The sequence below is a fragment of the Salvelinus alpinus genome, chromosome 8 (assembly GCF_045679555.1).
Source record: "Salvelinus alpinus chromosome 8, SLU_Salpinus.1, whole genome shotgun sequence".
Lineage (NCBI taxonomy): Eukaryota > Metazoa > Chordata > Actinopteri > Salmoniformes > Salmonidae > Salvelinus > Salvelinus alpinus.
This window is the reverse complement of record NC_092093.1, coordinates 24,442,528-24,456,162: the sequence shown is the minus strand read 5'-3', so window position 1 is coordinate 24,456,162 and position 13,635 is coordinate 24,442,528.

Genomic DNA, 13,635 nt, shown 5'->3' with positions numbered 1-13,635 from the left:
TCGCTTTGCTCTCGATTTCCAAAACGCCAAACCACTGAATTCATGCACCAGCTGTACAGGGGGCAACTTGCCAGGGTTCTGCTTTGAAATCCCTGCCCATCGGCTCTTCCCATCCAAGCTACTGACTGTGTGGGGAAGGGGTCAGATTATTGTGTCAATACCACCACCAAGGAAAATGTATCAGTCTATATCAGAAGTAATATGCATAGCCTAAACAGTGCTGTGGGTAGAATTTCAGCAACTGTGAGGTCAGAGGAAAGCTATTCATCATCAGTTGAAGATAGGCCTATGCCCTGCTTCCACAAAGCACTGGAGGCCTATGCCAGCGAAGAGAGGAGTTACTTGAGCAGGATGGATAAATATAGGCATCCCTTTTCTTTCATCTTGGGTTTATGGATCCCACAGCATGGCTGGCCTGGCACTACACACACGCACACACGCACACGCACACGCACACACACACACACACACACACACACACACACACACACACACACACACACACACACACACACACACACACACACACACACACACACACACACACACACACACACACACACACAGCTGCTGCTGCTGCCACTCTGTTTATATCCGGTTTCCTAGTCACCTTCCCCCTATACATATCTACCTCCATCACTCCAGTATCACTGCACATTTTAATATGGTATTGGAACTGACCCTGTACATAGTATGCTTACTTACTTATTGCGTTCTTCATATTTCTTGTGTTTTTTCTAGTATTACATTGTTATGGATTATTGCATTGTTGGGTTTTGAGTTTGCAAGAAAGGCATTTCACTGTACTTGTGCATGTGACATTAAAGACATGAAACTTGAAACTACTCAAGCAGAATGCCATAGATAACCAGGCCACACCACCATGTAGTGAGCAGGAATGTGTGGCTGTTAACAAAGAGTAATTCTTTCCCACCCTGTAACATGGCCTAATTAACAGAATCTTCTCTCTTTGTCTCTCTCAAATGTAGTCCCACTGTAGTGACATCTCTCCACTTTCCTCTTTACCCCCTCTCTTTCTTGCTTTCTTTCTCTTCTCTCCTCTCTCTCTCTCTCTCTCTCTCTCTCTCTCTCTCTCTCTCTCTCTCTGCTCTCGCTCGTCTCTCTCTCTCGCTCTCTCTCTCTCTCTCTCTCTCTCTCTCTCTCTCTCTCTCTCTCTCTCTCTCTCTCTCTCTCTCTCTCTCTCTCTCTCTCTCTCTCTCTCTCTCTCTCTCTCTCTCTCTCTCTCTCTCTCTCTCTCTCTCTCTCTCTCTCTCTCTCTCTCTCTCTCTCTCTCTCTCTCTGTGCAACACTAAGCAATTAAGCTTCCTGCTCTTTGAATTAGTGCTTACCAGCACAGGTCATGGGGCGTCTTCCACTCAGCGATGTCAAAAGGGTTTCATGAATTTCCTATTAAAAGGAAATGCACAGGAATAATCACAAACGCAATCAGGCACAGATACTGTTCCGTCTCTTACTTCCCCTTTCCACGAGCCGCATTCTAGAACCCCTTAATTGGCGGAATGAATCAAGGTTTTGGCTTTTATGTACGGTTGCCATGACAATGGAAGGGCGCTCCATGAAGGGAGAGAGAGTGTGAGAGAATTTTTTTATAAAAAATCCCTCTTGACCCAAAGCGATAGGTGATCGGTGGGGTCTTTAATTCGTATTTGATTAGTTGCCTTTTGGAGTCTATTAACTCCCTAATCAAATATTCATTGAAAACATGCCCTCTTGAGGAGTCCTGGATAGATTCTGGCAGACTCTTTAAGAGAAGCATATTTGAAAAGTAAGATTATTGAGTTTCATGAATATTTCAATTTTAAACAGGTGACCTGTTTATCAGAGGGTAATCTAGTAAACTTCCCAATGCCGTTTGACAAAGATTGTCTGTGTCATGTTGCATTTTGAAACAGATTATGCAGTTCAGTAACATTCAGAGCATCATCGACTGCACAGAGCCCAATGAGCACCTGCTCTGCAATGAGGTGAGCTCTCGCCACACACTGTTGTAGTCTACCTGTGTGATATAGAGACACAAAACGGCCTAGGGTACTCTCTCTTTCTCCCCCCTCGCTCCTTTTTCATCTCTCTCTCTCTCTCTCTCTCTCTCTATTTCTCTCTCTCTCTATTTCTCTCTCTCTCTCTCTCTCTCTCTCTCTCTCTCTCTCTCTCTCTCTCTCTCTCTCTCTCTCTCTCTCTCTCTCTCTCTCTCTCTCTCTCTCTCTCTCTCTCTCTCTCTCTCTCTCTCTCTCTTTCTATATATATACAGTAAATCTATCTTTCTCTATTCCCCTCTCTCTTTCCCCCTGCCTCTCTCTTTACCTCTTCTCCTCTCTCTCTCTCTCTCTCTCTCTCTCTCTCTCTCTCTCTCTCTCTCTCTCTCTCTCTCTCTCTCTCTCTCTCTCTCTCTCTCTTTCCCTCTCTCTCTCTAATGTTCTCCCCCTCTCTCCCCTCTCTCTCGTCCCCCCCTCTCTCTTCTTGTTTATCTCTCTCTCTCTTCACTTCCCTCCCGCTCTTTCTCTCCTATACTCCTATGCATCTTTCCCTGTCTCTTAATGAAGTTAGCTCCTTCACAGCACGTCCAGTCTCATCTGCAGAGAGGTTGAGCAGCTCCTTAGGGTGATGATTAGGATGGGGGGAGGAGAGAGACAGAGAGAGCAAGAGAGAGAGAGAGAGGCACAGCTGTGATCAGTCAGTCAAATTACAGTGTGCGTCTAAAGACTGAAGCTGCACATCACTGTATAACACTGTGTAACTCCCAAAGACAACCAGTGGACATGGAGAACATACACTGACAGTCTGCCACTGGTTGGAAGGGAAAATATGGATGCCTTGAAGCAGATAGGCAGGGTAAATGGAATGGTGGGAGTATGAATCTCCTTCATCAACATCTATTTAATAGGCTAGCTATAGGAATGAAAAATATATGGGGTAAAAAGGACAATTTTCACTTAGCAACAGTGCTGTCCGAAAGAGTCCCAGCCCACCACTTCTTCATCTCTTCCCTTCTGTATTTAGTAACTGTGGTGGTGCTCTCAGGTGTGTGTGAATCAAACTCAAGGGTGCTGCAATCAAATACAGTACTTACATGACAAATGGACAATGGATGTAATAACGACCGCTTATAGGGCTCCGTTTCAAAAAGCATTGCTTACACAGCGCTCTTACAGAGCAGGTCACTATTGGTCCTTGATGTTTTAAACAGCAAATCTATTGAAGTAAACACTTCCATATTATGTTGTCATCTCAATGTTAACTGCCTGGCCAGTGGAAATTAGATTATATGTAGCTATTAAACTAATCAAAAAAATAAAGAACGATACATTGCAAGTATTGCTCCTGTAATGGTCTGGGAAATAAAACTCCCTGTTCTCACTTTGTCAATTTCCAATTTCTCTCTATCTCTCCCTCGCTGTCTAACTCCCCTCCTCTCAATTCAATTCAAGGAGCTTTATTGGCATGGGAAACATATGTTAACATTGCCAAAGCAAGTGAAGTAGATAATATACCAAAGTGAAATAAGCAATAAAAATGAACAGTAAACATTACATATACAGTGGGGCAAAAAAGTATTTAGTCAGCCACCAATTGTGCAAGTTCTCCCACTTAAAAAGATGAGAGAAAAAAAAAAAAAAAGATGTAATTTTCATCATAGGTACACTTCAACTATGACAGACAAAATGAGAAAAAAAATCCAGAAAATCACATTGTAGGATTTTTTATGAATTTATTTGCAAATTATGGTGGAAAATAAGTATTTGGTCAATAACAAAAGTTTATCTCAATACTTTGTTATATACCCTTTGTTGGCAATGACAGAGGTCAAACGTTTTCTGTAAGTCTTCACAAGGTTTTCACACACTGTTGCTGGTATTTTGGCCCATTCCTCCATGCAGATCTCCTCTAGAGCAGTGATGTTTTGGGGCTGTTGCTGGGCAACACGGACTTTCAACTCCCTCCAAAGATTTTCTATGGGGTTGAGATCTGGAGACTGGCTAGGCCACTCCAGGACCTTGAAATGCTTCTTACGGAACCACTCCTTCGTTGCCCGGGCGGTGTGTTTGGGATCATTGTCATGCTGAAAGACCCAGCCACGTTTCATCTTCAATGCCCTTGCTGATGGAAGGAGGTTTTCACTCAAAATCTCACGATACATGGCCCCATTCATTCTTTCCTTTACACGGATCAGTCGTCCTGGTCCCTTTGCAGAAAAACAGCCCAAAAGCATGATGTTTCCACCCCCATGCTTCACAGTAGGTATGGTGTTCTTTGGATGCAACTCAGCATTCTTTGTCCTCCAAACACAACGAGTTGAGTTTTTACCAAAAGGTTATATTTTGGTTTCATCTGACCATATGTAAGTCGCTCTGGATAAGAGCGTCTGCTAAATGACTTAAATGTAAATGTAATATGACATTCTCCCAATCTTCTTCTGGATCATCCAAATGCTCTCTAGCAAACTTCAGACGGGCCTGGACATGTACTGGCTTAAGCAGGGGGACACGTCTGGCACTGCAGGATTTGAGTCCCTGGTGGCGTAGTGTGTTACTGATGGTAGGCTTTGTTACTTTGGTCCCAGCTCTCTGCAGGTCATTCACTAGGTCCCCCCGTGTGGTTCTGGGATTTTTGCTCACCGTTCTTGTGATCATTTTGACCCCACGGGGTGAGATCTTGCGTGGAGCCCCAGATCGAGGGAGATTATCAGTGGTCTTGTATGTCTTCCATTTCCTAATAATTGCTCCCACAGTTGATTTCTTCAAACCAAGCTGCTTACCTATTGCAGATTCAGTCTTCCCAGCCTGGTGCAGGTCTACAATTTTGTTTCTGGTGTCCTTTGACAGCTCTTTGGTCTTGGCCATAGTGGAGTTGGAGTGTGACTGTTTGAGGTTGTGGACAGGTGTCTTTTATACTGATAACAAGTTCAAACAGGCACCATTAATACAGGTAACGAGTGGAGGACAGAGGAACCTATTAAAGAAGAAGTTACAGGTCTGTGAGAGCCAGAAATCTTGTCTGTTTGTAGGTGACCAAATACTTATTTTCCACCATTATTTGCAAATAAATTCATTAAAAATCCTACAATGTGATTTTCTGGATTTTTTTTCCTCATTTTGTCTGTCATAGTTGAAGTGTACCTATGATGAAAATTACAGGCCTCTCTCATCTTTTTAAGTGGGAGAACTTGCACAATTGGTGGCTGACTAAATACTTTTTTGCCCCACTGTATATACAGTGTTGTAATGATGTGCAAATGGTTAAAGTACAAAAGGGAAAATAAATAAACATAAATATGGGTTGTATTTACAATGGTGTTTGTTCTTCACTGGTTGCTCTTTTCTTGTGGCAACAGGTCACAAATCTTGCTGCTGTGATGGCACACTGTGGTATTTCACCCAGTAGATATGGGAGTTTATCAAAATCGGGTTTGTTTTCAAATTCTTTGTGCATCTGTGTAATCTGAGGGAAATATGTGTCTCTAATATGGTCATACATTTGGCAGGTTTGGGAATCGCTTCCTTTTAGGTGGTTGTAGAATTTAACGGCTCTTTTCTGGATATTGATAATTAGAGGGTATCGGCCTAATTCTGCTCTGTATGCATTATTTGGTGTTTTACGTTGTACACGGAGGATAATTTTGCATAATTCTGCATGCAGTCTCAATTTGGTGTTTGTCCCACTTTGTGAATTCTTGGTTGGTGAGCGGACCCCAGACCTCACAACCAAGTATTTTTAGCCAGATCTTAATTCTCTCTCTCTCTCTCTCTCTCTCTCTCTCTCTCTCTCTCTCTCTCTCTCTCTCTCTCTCTCTCTCTCTCTCTCTCTCTCTCTCTCTCTCTCTCTCTCTCTCTCTCTCTCTCTCTCTCTCTCTCTCTCTCTCTCTCTCTCTCTCTCTCTCTCTCTCTCTCTCTCTCTCTCTCTCTCTCTCTCTCTCTCTCTCTCTCTCAATTCAATTTGCTTTATTTGCATGACGTAACAGTGTACATATTGCCAAAGCTTATTTACAATATAAAAAAAGAGAATCAAAATTGTCAACGGGACAACAGTAACAACAATAACCAAGTGTCAAAATAACCATACATTGAACAATAACAATAAACATACAGTAGAGTACATGTGCAGGTTGATTAGTCTGTCAGACACTGTCCCTCAACTTATGGCAGGCAGCAATGTAGTGCGCTGCCAACCCACAGCTCTCTGCGTCCTCCCCCAACAGGACGGGTAGCCTATCCTCATCAGAGAGGTCTTTGAAACCTTGAATAAGAGTTTCAAATTTGGGGAAATGACACTCTCTAATTGTTTTGTATTTTTTACATTTTGTCAGGAAATGCAGTCTCTCTCTCTCTCTCTCTCTCTCTCTCTCTCTCTCTCTCTCTCTCTCTCTCTCTCTCTCTCTCTCTCTCTCTCTCTCTCTCTCTCTCTCTCAATTCAATTTGCTTTATTTGCATGACGTAACAGTGTACATATTGCCAAAGCTTATTTACAATATAAAAAAAGAGAATCAAAATTGTCAACGGGACAACAGTAACAACAATAACCAAGTGTCAAAATAACCATACATTGAACAATAACAATAAACATACAGTAGAGTACATGTGCAGGTTGATTAGTCTGTCAGACACTGTCCCTCAACTTATGGCAGGCAGCAATGTAGTGCGCTGCCAACCCACAGCTCTCTGCGTCCTCCCCCAACAGGACGGGTAGCCTATCCTCATCAGAGAGGTCTTTGAAACCTTGAATAAGAGTTTCAAATTTGGGGAAATGACACTCTCTAATTGTTTTGTATTTTTTACATTTTGTCAGGAAATGCAGTCTCTCTCTCTCTCTCTCTCTCTCTCTCTCTCTCTCTCTCTCTCTCTCTCTCTCTCTCTCTCTCTCTCTCTCTCTCTCTCTCTCTCTCTCTCTCTCTCTCTCTCTCTCTCTCTCTCTCTCTCTCTCTCTCTCTCTCTCTCTCTCTCTCTCTCACCCTGATCTGTTTCACCTGTCTTTGTGCTTGTCTCCACCCCTCTCCAGGTGCCGCCTATCCTCCCCATTATCCCCAGTGTATTTATACCTGTGTTCTCTGTTTGTCTGTTGCTAGTTCATTTTGTTTGTCAAGCCTACCAGCGTTTTCCCCTTGCTCCTGTCTTTTTCTAGTTCACTTTTTCTAGTTTTCCTGGGTTTGACCATTCTGCCTGCCCTGAGCCTGCCTGCCGTTCTGTACTTTGTCAACCCACCCTGGATTATTGACCTCTGCCTGCCCTGACCCCGAGACTGCCTGCCGTTCTGTACCTTTTGGACTTTGATCTGGATCACTGACCTCTGCCTGCCCTTGACCAGTCGTTTTGCCTGCCACCTGTTCTAGTAATAAACTTTTGTTACTTCGACACTGTCTGCATCTGGGTCTTCTCCTGAAACGTGAACTATTGTTCTCTCCTAATCTGTTATCTCTCTTTATCTCTCCCCCCCACCTCTCTCTCCCCCTCCTGCATCTCTCTGTTCACATGCCCTGAATTCAACAGGTGTAGACCTTACCGTGAAATGCTTACTTACAAGCCCTTAACCAACAATGCAGTTCAAGAAATAGAGTTAAGAAAATATTTTCTAAATAAACAAAAGTAAAAATAAACTAAAAAGTAACACAATAAAATAACAATAACGAGGCTATATACAGGGGGTACCGGTACTCAGTCAATGTGCAGGGGTATAGGTTAGTCAAGGTAATTTGTACATGTAGGTAAGGGTAAAGTGACTATGCATAGATAATAAACAGCGAGTAGCAGCTGTGTAAAAGCAAGGGGGGGGGGGGGGGGGGTCAATGTAAATAGTCCAGGTGGCCATTTGATTAATTGTTCAGCTGTCTTATGTTTTGGGGGTAGAATCTGTTTAAGGTCTTGCTCACATCGCCTATGGAGAGCTTGATCACACAGTTGTTCGGAACAGCTGGTGCTCTCATGCATGTTTCTGTGTTTCTTGCCTCGAAGCGAGCGTAAAAGATATTTAGCTCGTCTGGTAGGCTCGCGTCACCGGGCAGCTCGCGGCTGGGATTCCCTTTGTAGTCCGTAATAGTTTGCAAGCCCTGCCACATCTGACGAGCATCAGAGCCGGTGTAGTAGGATTCAATATTAGTCCTGTATTGACTCTTTGCCTGTATGACGATTCATAGCAAGCAGGATTAAATATAAGTGTCCGGATTAGTGCTCCACTAAAGCTGCAACTCTAGCCTTTAGCTGGTGCAGATGTTGCCTGTAATCCATGGATTCTGGTTGGGATATGTACACACGGTCTCTGTGGGGACGACGTTGGCGATGCACTTATTGATGAAGCCGGTGACTGAGGTGGTATACTCCTCAATGCCATTGCATGAATCCCAGAACATATTCCAGTCTTTGCTAGCAAAACAGTCCTGTAGCGTAGCATCCGCGTCATCTGACCACAATACGATATAATCAAGATAATTAGGTGCCGATATGTTTTCCGATTCTCAAAATTCACACGATTCTATATGTATTACAATCGGATATTGCGATTTTATTGCGATTCGATGTTCCAAACATATTTCTCATCATATGTCTGCTGCAGAGAGACAAGAGAGAGCCATGATACATTTTTCTTGATCAGTCAGGGAAAGTCAGGGAAAGTGCTGAAAACATGTTGGCTCGCTATTTAAAAAGAAGATACCGGCGTTTTGGCACAGGTACAGCTGACTAGATCTAGCTAACTCTACCTAGCAAAAAACAAATCTAGACTTTGAGTCAAAGTATCGATATAATATCATTGACAATGTTATTGCGATATGTAACTATAGATTTTTTTACACCATCACTAGCTTACACAGGACTTTAATACTGTATTCCAATTCAGAATACTGTAACGGCAGCCTTCCTCCTCTTCGTCTGAAGATCGGACTGATCGGACCAAGACGCAGCGTTGCTCGTGTTCAACATGACTTTAATAAACAAGACGAAACTGTGAACACGAAACTGTGAACACAACTAACAAAATAACAAACGTGGCAAACCGATACAGTCCTAGCTGGTGCAGCGAAAACACAGAGACAGGAAACAACCACCCACAAACCCCAACACAAAACAAGCCACCTATATATGATTCCCAATCAGAGACAACACAAAACATCTGCCTCTGATTGAGAACCATATTAGGCCAAACATAGAAACAGACAAACTAGACACACAACATAGAATGCCCACCCAGCTCACGTCCTGACCAACACTAAAACAAACAAAACACACAAGAACTATGGTCAGAACGTGACAAATACAAATTATTTATTGTATTTTAACAGCAACAGTTACAACCTAGATTTTACATGTACATGTACAGCAGGCCTTTTCATCTGTACTGTTACTTATGGTTGCACTGTCAAAACTGAAAATTATTTATTATATTTTAACAGCAACAGTTCCAACTTAGACAGTGTTTTTAATGGGGTAAAATAACATGAATAGCTATTTATATTTAATTTAATTGTTATTTGTCCTTATTGCATTTGTTTTAGACTGGCATCAGGGCAATGAAATGTACCGATTGTCACGTGTGCTCCCTCTCCGGCCTCTAGGTCGTTATGGCGCACACCTGTCACCATCGTTACGCGCACCTGCACGTCATCAGACTCACCTGGACTCCATCATTTCCCTGATTACCTTCCCTATATATGTCACTCCCTTGGGTTCCTTCCCCAAGCGTCATTGTTTCTGTTTCCTGTCTGTGTGCTGTTAGTGTTTCTTGTTTTGTATTATGTTCCGCTTATTTTATTAAAACACTCACTCCGTGAACTTGCTTCCCGACTCTCAGCGCACATCGTTACACCGATATTTACGTATAGTTGCATGTTTTCATACGCTTGGGTCCCAGGAAAACAAAGAATTTCTAATTTGGGTCCCAGGCTGAAAAAGTTTAAGAACCCCTGTTGTACATGCTGGGGAAGGAACGTTAACAAAGCACTACAGCAGCACATACTCAGACAGTCTAGTCACACATACACACACACACTCTCTGCTGGGCTCCTTTCCTAACATTGCAAAAACAGATACACCGGGTCGATTTCCCAGTCTGTCACTTTATAATTTAGTGACTTGTGTGTGTGATTATTGGATGTACACTACCGGTCAAAAGTTTTAGTACACCTACTCATTCAAGGGTTTTTCTTCATCAAGGCAAAGGGTGGCTATTTGAAGAATCTCAAATCTCAAATATATTTTGATTTGTTTAACACTTTCTTTGTTACTACATGATTCCATATGTGCTATTTCATAGTTTTGATGTCTTCACTATTATTATACAGTGTAGATAATAGTAAAAATAAAGAAAAACCCTTGAATGAGTGCAGTGTCTCGCAAAAGTATTCACCCCCTTGGCGTTTTTCCTATTTTGTTGCATTACAACCTGTAATTTAAATTGATTTTTATTTGGATTTCATGTAATGGACATACACAAAATAGTCTAAATTGGTGAAGTGAAATTTAAAAAATAACTTTTTCAAAAAATTCCTAAAATTTTTTTAACTGAAAAGTGGTGCATGCATATGTGTTTACCCTCTTTGCTATGAAGCCCCTAAAAAAAATCTGGTGCAACCAATTACCTTCAGAAGTCACATAATTAGTTAAATAATGGGTTAGGGTTAGGGTTAGGCTAACCCTAACCCTAACCCTAACCCTAACCCTAACCCACCTGTGTGCAATCAAAGTGTCACATGATCTGTCACATGATTTTAGTATATATATCTTGGCCAGGTCGCAATTGTAAATGAGAACTTGTTCTCAACTTGCCTACCTGGTTAAATAAAGGTTAAATAAAAATATATAAAATAAAAAATAAATATACACCTGTTCTGAAAGGCCCCAGAGTCTGCAACACCACTAAGCAAGGGACACCACCAAGAAAGCGACACCATGAAGACCAAGGAGCTCTCCAAATAGGTCAGGGACAAAGTTGTGGAGAAGTACAGATCAGGGTTGGGTTATAAAAAAATATCAGAAACTTTGAACATCCCACGGAGCACCATTAAATCCATTATAATAAAATGGAAAGAATATGGCACCACAACAAACCTGCCAAGAGAGGGCCGCCCATCAAAACTCACGAACCAGGCAAGGAGGGCATTAATCAGAGAGGTAACAAAGAGACCAAAGATAATCCTGAAGGAGCTGCAAAGCTCCACAGGAGAGATTGGAGTATCTGTCCATAGGACCACCTTAAGCGGTACACTCCACAGAGCTGGGCTTTACGGAGGAGTGGCCAGAAAAAAGCCATTACTTAAAGAAAAAAATAAGAAAACACGTTTGGTGATCGCCAAAAGGCATGTGGGAGACTCCCCAAACATATGGAAGAAGGTACTCTGGTCAGATGAGACTAAAATTGAGCTTTTTGGCCATCAAGGAAAACGCTATGTCTGGCGCAAACCCAACACCTCTCATCTCCCCGACGAGAACAACATCCCCACAGTGAAGCATGGTGGTGGCAGCATCATGCAGTGGGGATGTTTTTCATCGGCAGGGACTGGGAAACTGGTCAGAATTGAAGGAATGATGGTTGCCGCTAAATACAGGGAAATTCTTGAGGGAAACCTGTTTCAGTCTTCAAGAGATTTGAGACTGGGACGAAGGTTCACCTTCCAGCAGGACAATGACCCTAAGCATACTGCTAAAGCAACACTCAAGTGTTTTATGGGGAAACATTTAAATGTCTTGGAATGGCCTAGTCAAAGCCCAGACCTCAATCCAATTGAGAATCTGTGGTATGACTTAAAGATTGCTGTACACCAGCGGAACCCATCCAACTTGAAGGAGCTGGAGCAGTTTTTCCTTGAAGAATGGGCAAAAATCCTAGTGGCTAAATGTGCGAAGCTTATAGAGACATACCCCAAGAGACTTGCAGCTGTAATTGCTGCAAAGGTGGCTCAACAAAGTATTGACTTTGGGGCGTGAATAGTTATGCACTCTCAAGTTTTTTTCTCTTATTTCTTCTTTGTTTCACAAGAAAAAATATTTTGCATCTTCAAAGTGGTAGGCATGTTGTGTAAATCAAATGATACAAACCCCCAAAAAATCAATTTTAATTCCAGTTTGTAAGGCAATAAAATAGAAAAAATGCCAAGGGGGGTGAATACTTTCGCAAGCCACTGTAGGTGTTCTAAAACTTTTGACCGGTAGTATAGAGTCGTGGCCAAAACATTTGAGAATGACATAAATATTAATTATCACAAAGTCTACTGCCTCAGTTTGTATGATGGCAATTTGCATATACTCCAGAATGTGAAGAGTATGAATATGAAGAGTGATCAGATGATTGCAATTAATTGCAAAGTCCTCTTTGCCAAGCAAATTAACTGAATCCCCCCAAAACATTTCCACTGCATTTCAGCCCTGCCACAAAAGGACCAGCTGACATCATGTCAGTGATTCTCTCGTTAACACAGGTGTGAGTGTTGACGAGGACAAGGCTGGAGATCACTCTGTCATGCTGATTGAGTTCGAATAACAGACTGGAAGCTTCAAAAGGAGGGTGGTGATTTGAATCATTGTTCTTCCTCTGTCAACCATGGTTACCTGCAAGGAAACACGTGCCGTCATCATTGCTTTGCACAAAAAGGGCTTCACAGGCAAGGATGTTGCTGCCAGTAAGATTGCACCTAAATCAACCATTTATCGGAGCATCAAGAACTTCAAGGAGAGCGGTTCAATTGTTGTGAAGAAGGCTTCAGGTCGCCCAAAAAAGTTCAGCAAGCGCCAGGACCGTCTCCTAAAGGTGATTCAGCTGCGGGATCGGGGCACCACCAGTACAGAGCAGCAGGCAGGTATGAGTGCATCTGCACGCACAGTGAGGCGAAGACTTTTGGAGGATGGCCTGGTGTCAAGAAGGGCAGCAAAGAAGCCACTTACCTCCAGGAAAAACATCAGGGACAGACTGATATTCTGCAAAAGGTACAGGGATTGGACTGCTGAGGACTGGGGTAAAGTCATTTTCTCTGATGAATCCCCTTTCCGATTGTTTGGGGTATCCGGAAAAAAGCTTGTCCGGAGAAGACAAGGTGAGCGCTACCATCAGTCCTGTGTCATGCCAACAGTAAAGCATCCTGAGACCATTCATGTGTGGGGTTGCTTCTCAGCCAAGGGAGTGGGCTCACTCACAATTTTGCCTAAGAACACAGCCATGAATAAAGAATGGTACCAACACATCCTCGGAGAGCAACTTCTCCCAACCATCCAGGAACAGTTTGGTGGCGAACAATGCATTTTCCAGCATGATGGAGCACCTTGCCAAAAGGCAAAAGTGATAACTAAGTGACTCTGGGAACAAAACATCGATACTTTGGGTCCATGGCCAGGAAACTCCCCAGACCTTAATCCCATTGAGAACTTGTGGTCAATCCTCAAGAGGCGGGTGGACAAACAAAACCCCACAAATTCTGTCAAACTCCAATCATTGATTATGCAAGAATGGGCTGCCATCAGTCAGGATGTGGCCCAGAAGTTAATTGACAGCATGCCAGGGCGGATTGCAGAGGTCTTGAAAAAGAAGGGTCAACACTGCAAATATTGACTCTATATCAACTTCATGTAATTGTCAATAAAAGCCTTTGACACTTATGAAATGCTTGTAATTATACTTCAGTATTCCATAGTAACATCTGACAAA